Source organism: Cibotium barometz, chromosome 28, assembly GCF_041138505.1.
Source record: "Cibotium barometz isolate CiBa-2024 chromosome 28, ASM4113850v1, whole genome shotgun sequence".
NCBI lineage: Eukaryota > Viridiplantae > Streptophyta > Polypodiopsida > Cyatheales > Cibotiaceae > Cibotium > Cibotium barometz.
Genome location: NC_141073.1, coordinates 16,065,368 through 16,083,080, shown reverse-complemented (window position 1 = coordinate 16,083,080; position 17,713 = coordinate 16,065,368). Strand labels below are relative to the sequence as shown.

General features: G+C 44.9%; 1 protein-coding gene across 1 annotated transcript in view; it reads right to left on the bottom strand.

Annotated features, from left to right (window-relative positions):
• Window positions 1–17,713, bottom strand: part of LOC147622587 (ABC transporter D family member 1-like) — a 49,694-nt gene that overhangs the window by 30,644 nt on the left and 1,337 nt on the right. The window lies entirely within an intron of this gene.

The window sequence follows — 17,713 nt, the reverse complement described above, 5'->3', positions numbered from 1 at the left end:
TCATCAATTGACGAATGTGCACACCAAATCGCGAATCAAATCAACCACCCGTTGAGGAGATCCAACATTTTCATCGGTTTTCAGCCCACTGTCATTCGCAGGTGATTAGCACATTTTGGAAATTTCAAGCTTCAAATCACATGTTTATGAGTTAGTCAAACTCTGATTTGCATCATTTTTCAGAACCCCTCTCATTTGGTGCACATTTCTCGCCCTCCAAATCATATTAGTTTTCTGCCTATCTTTTTAAGGGGGAGATATGCACTAATCATCATTAAGGAATGTCATTAAGCCTTAAACCTCTTTTGTAAGGGATTAGACACTGCCACTAAAGCGAATCTCAGTTGGTAAGACCTCTTTTGTAAGGGATTAGACACTGCCATTGAAGCTAATCGCAGTTGGTAAAACCTTATGTCACCATTTGGCCGCCCAAGTGGTCTTCCCCTATTTCATGCCAAGGTACAGGAGCTTCGTGTCACCTGTACTGAGGCCAGGAATCGCGTCACCTACGGGACGCCAAGCCTCGTGTCACCCTTAGTGTGGCCAGGACATGGAACCCACTGTCAAGAATCCCAGTTTAGGATTCTCACTGAGCCAGTTCCGTGCTCGGTAAGCCCTGCTATTTACAAGTTCCAAGAAAGGGAGATATATCCGTTCCAGGAAAGGGAGATATATCCATTGCATAATGCATATGCACGCATCTCTAGTTGCTTGAAAATGTTTTCGCATGACTTGTTTCCGTGTGACTGCTTGCTCTGATGTGTCTAGTTCACGGGCAAGGGACACCCACCCATGAACCACACGAGTGCCTTGTATTATTGGTTTGTGGCATGTGAACAGGTGGTAAGTATTCATTTAAACCCTTGTTTATTTTTCTAAAGGTTTTATAACCTTCATTGTTCACATTAATTAAAATTGGGCACCGGCCCACTGGCTAGTGACCAGGGCACAAGGAACCCATGTATGGACAACCCAATCTTTGGGCACCCTTTTGCTCATGTAAACCCTCTTTATTCAGTGGGCACTAAAGGAGATGGCCCCCTCCATTAAAGGTGGGCATTGCCACATGTCAAATGGGGGTTGGACCCTTCCACCCCCCTTCACCAACCTATCCCACGAGTGCCTCTCTCCCTCTCTCTCATTGGAAAGAAAGTGCATCACTACTAGGCTCTCTCTCTCTCTCTCTCTCTCAGAGGCCCATCCCGACACCGGCGGAGACTACAACAGAGGATCAGGGCCATACTAGCACGGCATGGGAGACGTCCAGTCAGAGTACTCACCATGGAGGACATTGAGGATATACGCCATCGACCGATGAGAGACATCTTTGGATAGTGATGTATATGATGCTTACCTTTGTTGCTGGAGTTTTCCTTCCCAGATGTTATCCATTAGGAGCTCCTAGTACCTTACTTTTCCTCATAATTGTTGTTTCAGTTTTAGTTAGTTGTTTAGTTGTTTTAGCTTTTCTTACAGACATTGTATCAGATCCACCAATTGTTGTAACCTTTTTGATCTCATAGGTCATTTTGGCCTTTTGAGGACGTTAATATATCATTTCATTTCATCTCTCTCTCTCTCTCTCTCTCTCTCTCTCTCTCTCTCTCTCTCTCTCTCTGCAAACCGACACCAAGAAGATAACACACCTGGCTGCCTTGTACTTGCTGCCTACTGTGCTGCAAGTACATCTGCTGGAAACCCTACTGTACCTGCAGTACCAGCTGGAAACTCTACTGTACCTGCAGGACCTGTTGAAACCCTACTGTACCTGCAAGTACACCTGCTGGGAACCCTACTGTACCTGCAGTACCAGCTGGAAACTCTATTGTACCTGCTGAAACCTTGCTGTACCTGCAAGTACACCTGCTGGAAACCTTACTGTACCTACAGTACTGGCTGGAAACCCTACAGTACCTGCAGTACTTGCTGAAACTCTATTGTACCTGCAAGTACATCTGCTCAAAACAGTACTGTACCTGCATTACGGGCTGAAAACTCTACTGTACCTGCAGCACCTGCTGAAACCCTACTGTACCTGCAAGTACAGCTGCTGTAAACCCTACTGTTACCTGCTGTAGCTGCCTACTGTACCTGACTGTGTATCTACTGTACCTGTGAAACCCTAATTGTACCTGCAAGTACAAGCTGAAACCCTAATTGTACCTGCAAGTACAGGCTGAAAACTTTACTGTACCTGCAAGTACCTACTGAATATCATCCTACATCTACAGTACCAGATGTACATGCTGTGAACCGGCACTAAGTGTACCTCGTTGAGTACTTCCTATTGGCACGACATACCAGTACATGTTCGTGTACTCGTATGTCTTTGCATACCTATACCTGCTTGTGTACTTGTACCAAGGAGGCTTGAGCCGCGGTCTCTACAAGGTTGTACAAAAGCACCTGTTTGTGCGTGGTCTCGGAACGACAGTTTAGCGTTCACTTCCCTCCAGGTGTATGAGACTGGAGGCCAGGCTATTTAGACTCATTCGACTAGTCCAGCATTGACAAACTACTCTGACACACTTTTGCTTGGGTAACTTGTCTTCATACTTGCATTGCATTGGATTATCTAGCTGGCAAGCCCTTGGAACTACTACATGCACGGAAGCACTGAGTCTTCTTTTAGGCCTAAGCACCTTTCATAGGAACATATAGATGCAAAACGCATATATATATATATATATATATATATATATATATATATATATATATATATATATATATATAGAGAGAGAGAGAGAGAGAGAGATGGCTGTGTATTTTCAGTAGATTAATATAGTACAGAAAGATACATGTTTTCTCGCAGCCATAGGCATGCCCAAAAAGGTGGAAAACCCTATCCTACCTATCTATTGTGACCCAACACTTGTAAAGTGTCAGATGCTGAATCAAAGGCTGGATGTGCCTTTATATAGGCCCCAACTCTGCATGACCGGCTGTCGGCCACTTCAAGGACACCAAAAACCCATAAATGTTGCCGACCCTCGTCGGTGGAATGCTGTCCACCTGGGTGACTGACGTGCTATCCAACCGGGCTTCTTCTGGACCTTTGCCTGAGCCTAATAATGCCTTAAATCTACTGTTTATCTGCTGCCCTTCAGGGATTAGCCTTCGGTTAGTCATGCCCATGTGCATGCACATGACATCCCCTCCTGCTAAACTTGATAATAGGATTCCAACTTCTGACCCTGGATGACGGTCATCATTACCTGCCCCCAGCCACCCAGCGCCACCACCTATTGTACTGTGCATTCGCCTGCACCCATCATCATTGTGCTACAATTCAGAGCCGCTTACAGCTACACTGCCTTCCGCCGGCTGCTACCAGCGCTGCCTGCCTTCTAGCTGTGCTATACTGCTTGCCGGTGCCGCCTTACAGAAGAGCCATCATCCCGCCAGTCCTAGCACAACCCACCTTTTGAACCAAGCCGCTAGAGCTTGTTGCCATCGTCAGCACGCACCGCTTGTTGCTGGCTGTCCTACGCCATCATACGGCTATAAGGAATTCTACCGACTGCCATACTGCCATATAGACTTGTCTTGGTGCATCCATCTCTGTGCAAGCTTTCTTGTGGGTTGCCTCTATTCCGGATTGGACAACAGAATTTACAGTTTGCTCTATTGGATTATATCATCTCCAAATGGTCTACATCACCATTTTCATGCTTGTATTAGCAAACTCCAGCAACAAAGGTAAGCATCATACACATCACTATCCAAAGATGTCTCTCATCGGTCGATGGCGGATATCCTCAATGCCCTCCATGGTGAGCACTCCGACTAGACGTCTCCCATGCCGTGCTAGTATGGTCCTGATCCTCTGTTGTAGTCTCCGTCGGTGTCGAGATGGGCCTCTCATCTTGGCTGCCTTCCATGAAAGGGTAGATCACCAAAACAAAGCCCTAATTCTATGAACCAACTCAAAGGAGTTGAATGAATAAAACGATGAGCAACTATGCCTATTTATAGGCCTTGAAGTGACCGGCCGACTGCTGGTCAGCCAGCTCCTGGACATAAATAAACATATGCTGCAGCCAACTCGATCCTCCTCTTCTGTGTACTAGCCAACAGCCCCCATGTCCTCTACTGGTCAACTCTCCTTGCCAAAACAACAAACAATGCTCCAAATCGGCCAACCAGCATATGGGGGAGTATATATGGGCTAACCCCCCTTTCCCCCAGTTCATCTCATTTTTCAACATTCACTTGAGGTCATTAGCAGCTGCTACTGCTTCTTACCATTGTACAGCACCTACCGGCTTCCCTCGTGCTCAATTTTCAGCAGTAAACATCAGTTTCCAACATTTACAAGTCTTGTACTTGGGCCTACATCTATGTTTTCTATTTGCTTCACTTCCTTTCATGCTCAACAAATACTTCGTGTGTACCTCATGTACGAGCTTGGAGATATTTGAACTTGGATATGGAGCTTAGGCATGAAGCTTGGGCATGAAGCATGGAACTTGAACATGGAACTTGGACATATAGCTTGGCCATGAAGCATGGAACTTGGACATATAGCTTGGGCATGAAGCATGGAACTCGAACATGGAACTTGGACATATAGCTTAGGCATGAAGCTTGGGCATGAAGCATGGAACTTGGACATATAGCTTGGGCATGAAGCATGGACCTTGAACATGGAACTTGGACATATAGCTAGGGCATGAAGCATGGAACTTGGACATATAGCTTGGGCATGAAGCTTGGACATGAACATAGAGCTTGAACATGGAAAACTTGGGCATAGAGCTTGAACATGGAACATAGAGCTTGGATATGGAGTATAGACATGGAGAACTTTTCGACATATAGCTTGGTTTTGGATTTTATCTAGACTTGGATCTGGATATGGACTTGGTTTTGGATTTGATCTGGACTTGGATCTTGATATGGACTTGGTTTTGGATTTGATCTGCACTTGGATCTGGATATGGACTTGGTTTTGGATTTGATCTACACTTGGATCTGGACTTGGATTTGTTTCTGAACTTGGATCTAGATTCATTGGACTTGGATCTGGAACTAGCCCGGTGAGAGATACTTGTGGGACATCCCCGTGGTGTGCTCGGCAACAGAGATCTTGTGCCTTGACATCGACATCGACTTGGATATCCTACATCGGCATATCTGTTTGTTTTGTATTCATTGATTGTATTGATCCTGGCCAGTGTGCCCATGGATTGTTCTTGAATAAATTCCTGAAAGGTGTTTGTTAACTATGCTCTTATGTCCTCTATTATTCATGGTCCTTCTGATCCCACTTCTATGGACGAGGCTCTCTCACATGAGCCTTAGCGTCGTACTAAGCAGGCAAAGCTCGATGCTATTGAACGGAATGGCACTTGGCCTAGGCCACTACAGCGTAAGGTGATTGGTGTGCGCTGGATCTTCAAATCAAAGTTCCGAGCTGATGGCAGCTTGACAAGCTTAAGGCGAGGTTGGTTGCCAAGGGTTATGCTCAGCGCCTTGGAGTCGACTTCGATGAGACCTTAGCTCCGACGGCCCAGATGACTACCATTTGCACCGTTCTTGCTCTTGCAGAACATCATAGATGACCCGTATTTCAAATGGACATCAAGTCGGCTTTCCTGAATGGAGAGCTTACACAGGAAGTTTATGTTAATCAGCCACCGGGATTTGTTGTTCCAAGCAAACAAGATCAGGTGTACCGGCTACAGAAAGCTTTATATGGTCTGAAGCAAGCTCCGCGGCGGCGGGCTTGGTACCAACGGATTGATGAGTTCTTTCAGAAGCTCGACCTGCACCATTCTCATGCAGATTCGAACCTTTATATCCTCCTTGAGAGGGGGTTGATTGTTATCATTGTGGTCTATATTGATGACCTCACCTTTATATCCTCCTTGAGAGGGGGTTGATTGTTATCATTGTGGTCTATATTGATGACCTCATCTTTACAGGTTCTTATTTTGTGAGGATCCGTTCAGTCATGGATGCTTTGGATAGAGTTTGAGATGATGGATCTTGGCCTTTTGCATTATTTTATTGGCTTTGAGATTTGGCAGACCCCTAAGGGTATTTTCTTCTCTCAGCAGAAGTACACACGGAAGATACTTGACAGATTTTAGATGACTGGATGCAAATCAGTACCTTCTCCTATGGATACTAGTGAGAAGCTTTCTCTTCTTGATGCTTCTCCAGGGATTGATCAGCGACAATATTGGGTTCTCGTCGGTTGTTTGGTTTGGTTGACCTACTCCCGATTGGACGTTTGTTTCGCAGTCAGCTTATTGAGTTCTTTCACATCCAAAGCCCATCAGCAACATTGGCGATGTGCTCTCAGAGTTCTTCGGTACTTGTGTGGTAACTCTGGACTTTGGCATCTTCTATGGCCAAGGATGCACTCTTCTTGGATGGTCTGATTCAGATTGGGCTCGAGATCCAGATACTCCGCGTTCGACCACCGGTTGTGTTTTTTCACTTGGGTCTGGAGCCATTTCATGGAGCAATAAAAAGCAGCCTACTATGGCGCATTCCTCTACAGAGGCGGAGTATCGTGCAGTTTGTTATGCTGCATGTGAGGCGATTTGGTTGCGGAGATTATTGGGAGCGCTTGGCTTTTCTCCTACTGGATCTACTCTTCTTTGGTGTGACAATCAGAGTTGCATCGCCATCGCCAAGAACCCTGTGTTTCATGCTTGTACGAAACACATTGAGATTCAGTATCACTATGTTCGTAAACGAGTTCTTGCTGGAGATTTGCGTTTGGAGTATTGTCCTTCAACGAAGAATGCAGCAGATTTGTTCACCAAGCCGGTTTCTCAGGCTTCCTTGGCTCCTCATCTTCCGCTTCTTGGAGTATATTCAACATCTCGTGCTGAGAGGGGATGTTAGCACATTCATCCCCAGAATTATGCTCATCATTGGAGTCCCCTTTTGGTCCCTTTTCATGGCCCTTGGTTGTGGGCTGGCCACCCTATTTTTGTATATTTTTCTGGCATTTTACCCAAGTCGGGTACCTTATGCCCAGTCGGCCAGCTTCCTCATGTCCAGTCGGCCAATTTAAGGTGTCGAGTCGGCCAGCCCTACTTATCTATAAATAGGTGTACTTGCCTCCCTCTTTTCCCATAGTCTAGTCTTCCTTTTGCTTCCCTCAATTATGAGACTTGTTATGTCTCTTACTTGGGACTGTTTCACTTCAGGATATTCAGCATAGTTGCTTCACATCTCTCTCTCTCTTGCACTCTCTCAGCACACTAGTGATTGTTTGCTTCCGCACTGTGCACTTTTTCACATGCCCCGCTGGGCTTACACTTAATATACATATCTGTAGAGCCAGTCAGTTGTAGCAAAAAAGCTAGAAGTTTGGACAAATGATAAAATGCCTAAAAAAGCCTAAAAATAAGCTATAAAATAGCTAAAAAATATGGCAAAAATCCCTAAGTACATCATATAAATATCTGGATAAAAAGTTGCATAAAATGGAGTAAAATAGGTTGGAGATAACATGTCCAGCAGTTCACACCTAGCCTCTTCCCACATCAAAAAATGACATCTCATGTAGCCATTTATATGATAATGATGTGTGGACGTAAGCTAATAATGGGCCAGGAAACTTTTTCCCTCCTTAGGAGGTTTTTCCCCCAAGTGTGTGTAAGTCACCTTATCATGTCACTTCACTCGTCCTTCACTCACTCTCATCAATCTACTTTGAGTGTTGTGCTTCTTTGTATTTCTGCTTACTTGTGCATCTATGTGTGTGTTGCTATCTTTGTCTCCACTCCAACAATTGGTATCAGAGCAAGTTCTCTTGGCTCTCACTTCCGTCGTTTGCTCTCATCATCACCTCCTCAAGCTACTCTTCTGATTGTCTCATATTGAGCTATCCTCTTAGGTGGAGAAGGTATACCCTATAGTGTGAAAGCTAACGTAGTTGACAAAATTTAGACAACTTTCAATCTGTTTCGAGCAGGTTTTGGGACCCATTTGCATGCTGTAAAATTTCTGCAAGCATCTCAAGGGAGTGTCCGTTCAAACTGTCTATGTTCGATTTTAGGTTTTCTATAGTGAAGCAACATAAATTTGGTGTGCAGACACTGTGTGCATATGCCATGAGTTTTACAGCTATTAGAATCTGTGAATCTCACTGTGTTTGTGGACCGGGCCTTTTATTGGCACACATGTATTTATCTCATTTGTGCTAATCATGGGGTTATTTGCTGCAGTCAACCAGCTCCACAGGGCAGTCGGCTAGCTTCCCTCCTTCCCTATATAAAGGTCACTTCCCTTCTCACTTATTAACTCAGTTCAGTCATTCATAGGCACATGTTCTACACCATCTGCAGGCTAGTATTGCCATTGTAAAAGCCTCTTGCTACATAATATGATGTTCATTGTCTGATGTCTCTCTCTCTCTCTCCTTTGCTCTCCCTCTCTCCTATGTTTTGCTTCCACATTGTGCAACTTTATCATGGTATCAATCGCTTAGGTGACCGGCAAAAGCGGCGGCAGTGAGTTTCTTTACTAGAATAAGTTCAGTGTTTTCGGGAGCAGAAGGCAGCTTGCGTTTTTTGCTACATTTGCAGCAGAGGGCTGCGTTTTGTGCAGTTTTCCAGGCGGCTGCGTTTTCGTCACCACTTAGTGACTGTGTTTTCCTCCTGCTGCTGTGTTTTCCTCCTTAAGGCTGCGTTTTCACATTGGTGGTTGTGTTTTCTTGTAGGGTGCTGTGCTTCAGCTTTGGAGGCTGTGTTTTTGTGGTGGCAACAGCTCTCTCTGTTAAAATATAGTATCTCATGTGGATTCAGTCGTATCTAAGTGAGTCGGCCATTTCACTTGTGAGGGTATATATACCCATGTCCACCCATTGTATTATTCAACTATTCATTGCTAAAGTGAGCTGTTCATCAACTTTTCTCTCTCTCTCTCTCTGCGCCAACTTCTCTCTCTACGTGTGTATGAGTGTGGCTTCCGCATGCACCATTCTGACATGGTATCAGAGCTTCTGGCTCAATGATCCTCAAGCGCAGGTAGGAGCAGTTGAGAACAAGAGCTGCGTTTTTTTGGCTTGCGTGCTGTATTGGCGGCGATCGTGAAAGGTGGTGTGTGCTGCTGGCTGTGCTTCTGCTTCGCTGTTTGCAGACAGCCGCTCGTGTATGCTGTGCTTCGGCTTTGCTGCAGACAAGGCGAGGAGGGGCTGGGGCAGCACTGTGAACACATTGGCCGGCGGCGTGGTCGACGGCGTCTGCTGGTGGAGGCTTGAAGCTGGCTTCGGGTGACACGTGGGTGCTTACGGTAGGGCACTCGCTGGTCCGGATGAGTGTGAGGAGCAAAGCGGGCAAGAAACGCCGTGCGAGCATATGTGGCGAGGGGCGAGGCCAACCAAGCAATCAAGTGCAGCGTTAAAATTTTGACTGTTACAAGAGGAGGAACGAGAAGTGTGTCGGCTACGGAGAGGAGGTTTGGTTCGACTGAGAAGATCTTGGACGGAGTTTATGAGATGGGTCTCCCGTGTTCAAGCAAGGACGACAAACTGAATGGCGACAACTATGCGCATTGGAATTTGATCATGAGGCTATGGTTTAGCAGAAAAGGCTTATGGGACATTGTTGATGGCTCGGAGGAACGTCCCCGAAGGGATAGCAATCGGTTCACACGTCTTCAGGAGGAGGAGTTTCTCAAATCTCTTGTGGATTGGGAAGCTCACAATGCGAAGGCGATGTCGGCGATTGCAGAATCTCTCACCAAGGAAATTTCCCCTGCCATTCAGACTTTAAAGACTGCCAAGGAAATGTGGTCAAAGCTTGCAGGAATGTTTGATCGAGACTCAACAATGCGAGCAGTAACCCTTCTCGGCCAGTTGTTTTCCATCAAGTTTGAAACCGGGACCTCTATGCAGTCACTTCTAATGAAGGCAAAGGTTATCCATGATCAGTTATCGGCTATGAATAGTGCATTAACTAGTACCCAGTTAGCTGCCTTGGTTCTTACGAAGTTGCCTGAGGAGTACGAGATGGTCTCGAGGGCATTACGCTTACAAGTCACGAAGGATAAGCTGGAATTTGATGATCTCAGCTCTTTTCTCATTGAGGAGGAAGCAGTGCTCATTTCCCAAGGCAAGATTCGGGTTCCGAAGGATGTAGAATCGGCACATGCTGCATCGGAATCCAATAAGAAGTCTAGGAGCCGTTGTTATAAGTGCGGAAAGCGAGGGCATTTGGCTCGGGATTGCAAATCCAAAGCTAAAGCTCAAGGCTCGACAAATGACAAAGGCAAAGGTAAAGCTGACGAGGATGACAGTGACAGTGATTCTAAGAGGGATGCTACGGCGTCTGCCGGTGTGGCGAGGACTTCACTGGCACATACTCCAGCATTCTAGCTTGGTGGATGGATGCTACCACGTGCTTCAGCCAGAGAGAGGCATGTGAGTGGCAGAGAGGGGCAGTCTGTGCTCCCGCCTTGGTGATTTGGACCCGTGTGTCGGAGTTCAAGGCACATGCATCTGGCATGGAACAGCTTGACAAATCTATGGACGTGATGTGTTCATAGTTCATTGGTAGTAGACTATGGATGGGATGAGTTCCTAGTTCATTGTCAGAGAATTTTGGGCGTCATGTGTCGATAGTTCAATGTTCAGGAGATCTTTTGGACGTGTGTGTTCTCAGTTCAACGAATGGGGGATCATGGATGTGGAGTTGTCTGCAATTCATTATTCTATGTGGCAGCTGACGCTCAAGATGGCATTCCTTGAGGAGACAGGTTGTTTGGTGCATTTTCCGAGGTGTATTCAGTATCCGGCCAGTACTGAGGTGTCCATGGTTGCATCTGCATCGACTTGGTTTCTTCATCTATGCCCACTATGAGCTACAGAGAGGGTGTTAAAATATAGTATCTCATGTGGATTCAGTCGTATCTAAGTGAGTCGGCCATTTCACTTGTGAGGGTATATATACCCATGTCCACCCATTGTATTATTCAACTATTCATTGCTAAAGTGAGCTGTTCATCAACTTTTCTCTCTCTCTCTCTGCGCCAACTTCTCTCTCTACGTGTGTATGAGTGTGGCTTCCGCATGCACCATTCTGACACTCTCTCCTATGCTATCTTCTCCATCGTCCGTTGGTGGTGGTGGTGGTGGTGCGTGGGCTGCGCTTTCAGCCTTGGGCAGCAATGGACGTGTTTCTTCCCATGTGTTTCAGCCTTGCCTTCGCTTAAGAGGGGGCTATCAGTCCTATGCTTCCGCGGTGTTGGCGTTTGGTGCAGATCTCTAGACAACAGTTGGTGGTCCTCTTCCTCACGTGTGGAGCGCCACAGACTCAAGGTTGCATCCGTACGTACGTCCTTATGATAAGGTACGTTTTAGTATACAATACGGTATTGTACCATACAGTACGGATGTCCCCCCCCCCCGCGCGGTGGCACGGCGGCGGACTGGCATTTGGCCCAAGATCCTCCCATAGTTACCAATTTTTCACCGCCCATAAGCGCCCGCCCGTAGCCGCTTATTTATCCACCCGTAGGCGATGCAATGAAGCGGATTGATCATTGAGTGCTCTGCAATGTGCAGTGATAGTGACACTAGTGACTAGAACTATTATTTTTTGGCTTCTCTAGATAGTAAACTATCTTTTAACTTTTAAATTTTGATTGATTGCTTATAGTATGTAACCCGTGGCATTTGAGTCATGGGTGCTGAAAGTTTGAGTGATTCCATTTCATGAAACCTATTTATGCTTTTGTTTGATAGCTCTCATTTTGGTAATTGTGTTGTTCAGAAATGTATTATTTTTCAAATTTAAAGTTTGCAATTTTTCATTCATTATTCTGTGTGTATATATATATATATACTATATAGTATATTTTTTATGTTTTTACGTACCTTACGTATTAAACGTACCTCAAAATCTCAACCTGTACTTGAATGCATACCTTACGTACCTGATTCGTACCGTGCCTTACATACTTGCACAGCCTTTCACAGCCTTTCAACCTACCTCTTCTTCGATGGATCTACCTCCTTTGTGGGTGTTTTCCGGCAAGTTTTGGTGCATTGTTTGCTACTGTCCAACCCCTTTCTCTCTCAATTTTGGGGGCTGCTTGTTCCTCATACCTCGTTCCATTGGAGAAGTGTTGGAGATTGGTTGTGGAGTGTTCAAATCATCAGTGGCACAAAGGCTTGCTTGCAGAGATGTGCTCTTGCCATGGATATGGGTTCCCTCTTGGAGGAGGCATCTATCCTTGTTTCTCAAGAGAGCAAGTAAGGTTCCCTCCTAGTGGACAGGATCAAGCACTTGAAAGAATGGGTACAATGCTGAGATACCCACTCAAAAACGCTGCAAGAACCGTACAACACTGTATATGGACAGCGAGCATAAAGGAGAAAAGAAGATCACTACTGAATATCACCAGAAAAGGTAGTACATCATGTGGAGCAGCATGAGGGAGGTCCCGTAGATGCTACCTATCACTGTAGAAGCTGAAAAATGAGATGATATGAGGGAAAAGGGAGCCAGTCCTTTTATAGTACCTCAGTATGCTGTCGGCCAGTAGTAGCAAAAAATGCTATAAAATGCCTTAAAAATATCCAAAAAATGGTAGAAAAAATGCTGAAAATTCTCTGCTAAGATATGCCAATGCAGGGCTTCATATGGAGCCAGATACAAGCATGAATATTCATGGGAAAGTCCATCTAGGGATGAAATAATTTCCAACACCTCCTCTTTAGCGCCAGATGGGTGGACCAACTCCGGCACGCTGCAAAAAAATCCTCCAAAGAATCTGAAGGAACAACCTCCTCATAAAAGACACAAAGCTCGCGAAGATATGGTACATCTAAATATCGAGAAGTTCTCCGAAAGAAGCCACGAGAAGATCGAGAAGATATCGAAGACGAAACAACAAGATCAATCTGGAGAGAGAAGCCCTCAAGAGATGGAACCATAGATGGCTCCAAAAAATATAGTACCTCCTCTGCATCAGCAACAAGTATCGGGACCGAAGTAGAATCCTCCTCTGAAGAAGAAGTAACTGAAACAACCACTGGAACAAACTGATCATCAATGATAGTTGAATTTGCCAGGTTCGAAGTAGGAACAGGCTCCAAGATAGTGGAAGATGCCTCCTCTGAAACATAAGGAGAAGCAACTACCAGGAGAGAAGCTACCAAAGTAGGAAGCTCCAGAATATGTGAGGATATCTCAACAAAATCATCCACCTGCTCTATAGAAGAACCATTATCCTCCTCTGAAAGAGAGGAGAGAAAATCTACAATAATAGCATCAACATGTAACAACACAAGAGAAGGAAGATACTCATCCAAATGGATTAGAGGAACTGATAAGGTCTCTATCAGAAACTCTTGTAAATAATCCTTTAGGGCACTGATTTCTGAATCAGAAGTCTCCTGTGTGACCACCAGGATGGACTCATCCTGCTCTTGTGAAGATGAAAGAACAGGAGGATCATAGACAGCAAGAAAAGCCATCTTAGCATGAGACTTCGTACTCTCCTTTGTCGTTGGTGTAGTATCTGAGCCGTCTGTCATGGGTGAAGTGTCTGAGCCATCGGAGGAGGACTCCTGTTTTACTTTAGCTTTGTCTTTAGCTTTGCGAGAAGGCAACCTGTCGGGCAAAACATTTGGCCTCTGAATGACCAAGTCGGCCACAAAACTCACAAGATTCCTTCATCCTAGAACCCTTGATGCTCTTAGAATTTTCAGAATCGTCGTTGTCAGAAGATGACTTTGTGGTGACTTTTTGCTTGTTGTTGTTGGAGTTCCCTTTTCCATCTTTGCCTTTGCCCTTGCCCTTGTCAGAGGCAACAAAAGCAAACTCCGACTTGCCTTTTCCACAAAGCATGCACTTGTCATGGAGATAACTCACGACTTCCTCAAAAGGGGGGAGAAGATCACGGAAATAAATATTATCCTTGGAAGAATCAAAGAAAGCCGGCAACTTACCAAGAAGTTTATGGATGGGATTGTTGATGGTGCTCCCGTACTCCTCAAGTTGCAGCTTGATACGGGAGAACTCTCCAATCTTCTCAATCAAGTTATCTGACTCAGTGATGGTAAGCTTCTCCGGATCTGACTCCAATTTGGCAATCTTCACTGTCGAAACTCTCCCATGCCTCCTCTGGATCTCTGTCCACATCTGATGAGCATTACTCTGGGAGGAGACAAATTGTGCCAGTATGGATGGAGTCATGCAATGGATGATGATAAGACAAGCCCGAGCATCCAATAGGCTTTGCAAAGCAAGGTCCACCAAGTGAGGTGTGGAGATAGCCATCCACACACCGGCTCCTTCCAACAACAACTGAGTGTAGAAAGACCAAGTATGATAGTTGGTTGCTATAAGCTTCATAGAGTCACTGACTTGGGGAGGGTTGTAGGATGGTATGTGGGCAAGGGTGGGAGCAAGACCTGGATGAGAGAAACTCAGAGAGGAAAGATTGGGAATAGGAACCACCTATGGAGCGATGGGAGCAGGGGATCCAGGTTGTAATGGAGCGGGAGAAGAGATAGGAGAAGGAATGGCTCTAGAGAAGGGGTCTCCTAAAGCCATGTCTGCTGAAGAAAACAAAGTACCTCCTCTCAAGCTGTGCACAGCAAGAGAGAGAAGAAAGAAAGGGAAGGGAGGGTGGGAATCTGAAAATAGAAGAAGCAGACTATCTCAGAGTTCCTATCCTCAGCACCTATGAAGAGGGTTTCAGCTAATAACAGTAAAAATGCTAAAAACGCAGCCTACAGTAGCAAGAAATTGCAGCACTTGAGGCAGTCCTGCAGCTCCACTATAAAACACAGGTTACTGATGAAGAAACACAGCAGTAAACAGCTCCTGTATGCTGTAAACAATCAACAGCAGCATGGGAAAAGAAACGCAGGTCCCTATAGATGTTTCCCTCTCTAATACCATGAAAGAATGGGTACAATGCTGAGATACCCACTCAGAAATGCTGCAAGAACTGTACAACCCTGTATATGGACAGCAAGCATAAAGGAGAAAAGAAGATCATTGCTGAATATCACCAGAAAAGGTAGTACATCACGTGAAGCAGCATGAGGGAGGTCCCCATAGATGCTGCCTATCACTGCAGAAGCTGAAAAATGAGATGATCTGAGGGAAAAGGGAGCCAGCCCTTTTATAGGGCCTCAGTATGCTGGTCGGCTGTAGCAAAAAATGCTATAAAATGCCTAAAAAAACACCCAAAAAATGGTAGAAAAAATGCTTAAAAATCTTTGCTAAGATATGCGAATGCAGGGCTTCATATGGAGCCAGATACACGCATGAATATGCATGGGAAAGTCCATCTAGGGATGAAATAATTTCCAACAGCACTTGCTACAGTGCAACAAACAGGACAGTGTCACTGCTACTCTTCTAGAAAGCAGGTTCATTTGGCCAAGGATTGCAAACCAAAGGTACAACCCAGGCCAAGATCAAGTTTTCAAAGACGGGCAATGATCATATAAAAGAGGATAACTCTGATACTTCTAGGGGTGTCCATGGTCACATCTTCTTCATCAGTTTTCTTCTTCCGACTTTTGCACACTATGAGCTACAAAGGGGGTGTTAGAATTTGTGCATCTCACTGTGTGTGGGGACCGGGCCTTTTATTGGCACACATGTATTTATCTTATTTGTGCTTGTCATGGAGTCATTTGCTGCAGTCGGCCAGCTTCACTCCTTCCCTATATAAAGGTCACTTCCCTTCTCACTTATTAACTCGGTTCAGTCATTCATAGGTACGTGTTCTACACCATCTACTGGCTAGTATTGCCATTTTAAAAGCCTCTTGCTACATAACATGATGTTCATTGTTTGATGTCTCTCTCTCTCTTTTGCTCTTCCTCTCCTATGTTTTGCTTCCGCATTATGCAACATTATCAACAGCGCCATCATCGCCACTTCTCCGTTGTCATCGATATCACATCTTCGAGCTCATCAACAGCTTCGTCAACATCGTCATCTCATCATCATCATTGTCGTCGACTTTTGCATCCTTGCCAATAACATTTCTACACTCTTCACTCTACACTCTCCCATTTTTCATACACTCTCCCATTTTTCACTCTTCACTCTATACTCTCCCATTTTTCATACACTTTGCAAGTCTCTTAATCATCAATGGTCTGCTAGTAGCCATCTCGGTTGCATTCATCAAATGGCATTTTCAATACTTGCAAGTTGTTGGGATTTTAGCATTTTGTGCCAAAGATTCGTTATTTGCACGCTGAAATGGCAAGCAGTGATGTATTTGGGACATAGTCACAAGAAACGTTCTGTGGTTTCAAGGTTTCATAGGTTTTGATTCCGAAAGGTTTCGTCCGTCGCTAAAAAAAACCGCAAATTTCGATAAATTATATACATATACATGTGTGTGTGTGTGTGTGTGTGTGTGTGTGTGTGTGTGTGTGTGTGCATACATACACATATATATATAAAACCACTAGAATATGGTATTATGGCTAGAAATTGTAGAATGTGGAATTGTAATTATGGGATCAAGAAGGGAATAGGAAGAAAAAGAGATGGGAGAAGAAGAGGTGAAAAGAAAAAAAGAAGAGGAGGAAGAGAAGACTAAGAAAAAGAAGGAGAGGAATTGAAAGAAGGGAGGAAGGAGAAGACGAGGGGAAGGAAGGAGAGGAAGAGGAGGAGAAGGAAAGGGCCCATGGACACTCAAGTTGCTACTACAAAAGAATCTACTCAAGGAAAAAAAACCCAAAAAAATCAAATAACAAAAGCAAACAAAAAACTCAAAAATTGTCACTTTTTTTTTCCCTAAAACTTCCCTAACCAAGAGGTGTCAAGATTTTTTTAGAAACCTTTTGTAGGTTTCGAAATGACGAACAAGTTTTTTTGTGACTAAGATTTGGGATGCTTTCCACTAAGGATAAGCTTGACGGGACCAACTGGCAACTACCCAGTGTCGTCCTATGTGATGCGTCATGTATTGGTTGCCAAAGGGCTTTGAAACATTGTTATTGGCTTTGAGGCATGCCATGTCTTGCCAGTGGCGCAAGATAGTACAAGTGCTTCGGGTCTAGTATAGCCCATAAGGCATATATTGTATTGCCACACCCCCTAGAGGTTGCCTAAAGTAGTATGGGTCTTGACCGACCGGCAAGTAAGGTGGTTGATTTGGAGGCCTCAAACTTTGGAATTCACCTATTCTTATCTCTCCAACTCTCGGACGTGGCTTGGAGCTACCTAGCCTATGGAATCCATCAACTGCTTTCCTTATGCAAATGCATAAATGTTTGTGGTGCTCTCGATGCAAGTTGGTCCTGCATGAGTGTTGAAGCTAATTCAGTGCCTATGAGATGGCAGCACATATCTCTATTCTAATGACTGCTAGCACATGGCATCAGTCAGCTGCCTTAGCTTGAGCAAAATGAGTCATGCTTGTTTCATGTGTGAGGGCAAGACTCAAGACACGATGGCCTTACCTCCATAAATCTCAATATTTTTTGAGGTTGTCTCAATGCTTTTTGGCCATACACTTCTTTGCGAAGAGGCAATAAAGATTAAATCTGGTCGACCAATGTACGGTCGTATATGAGGCACATTCTAGGATGCAGAGGTTGAAAGCCATCACTCGGATGCACTCCCTAACCGGCAGGGATTAGAGTAAAGGCCACCCGTTGAAATAATCTTACCATTTCCAACAGTATTTATGGTTTCACTTCTTTCCCGTCAGGAACTCTGGTCTAAGCTTCCTAGGCTCTATGCTGTTGGGAAACCTGGCA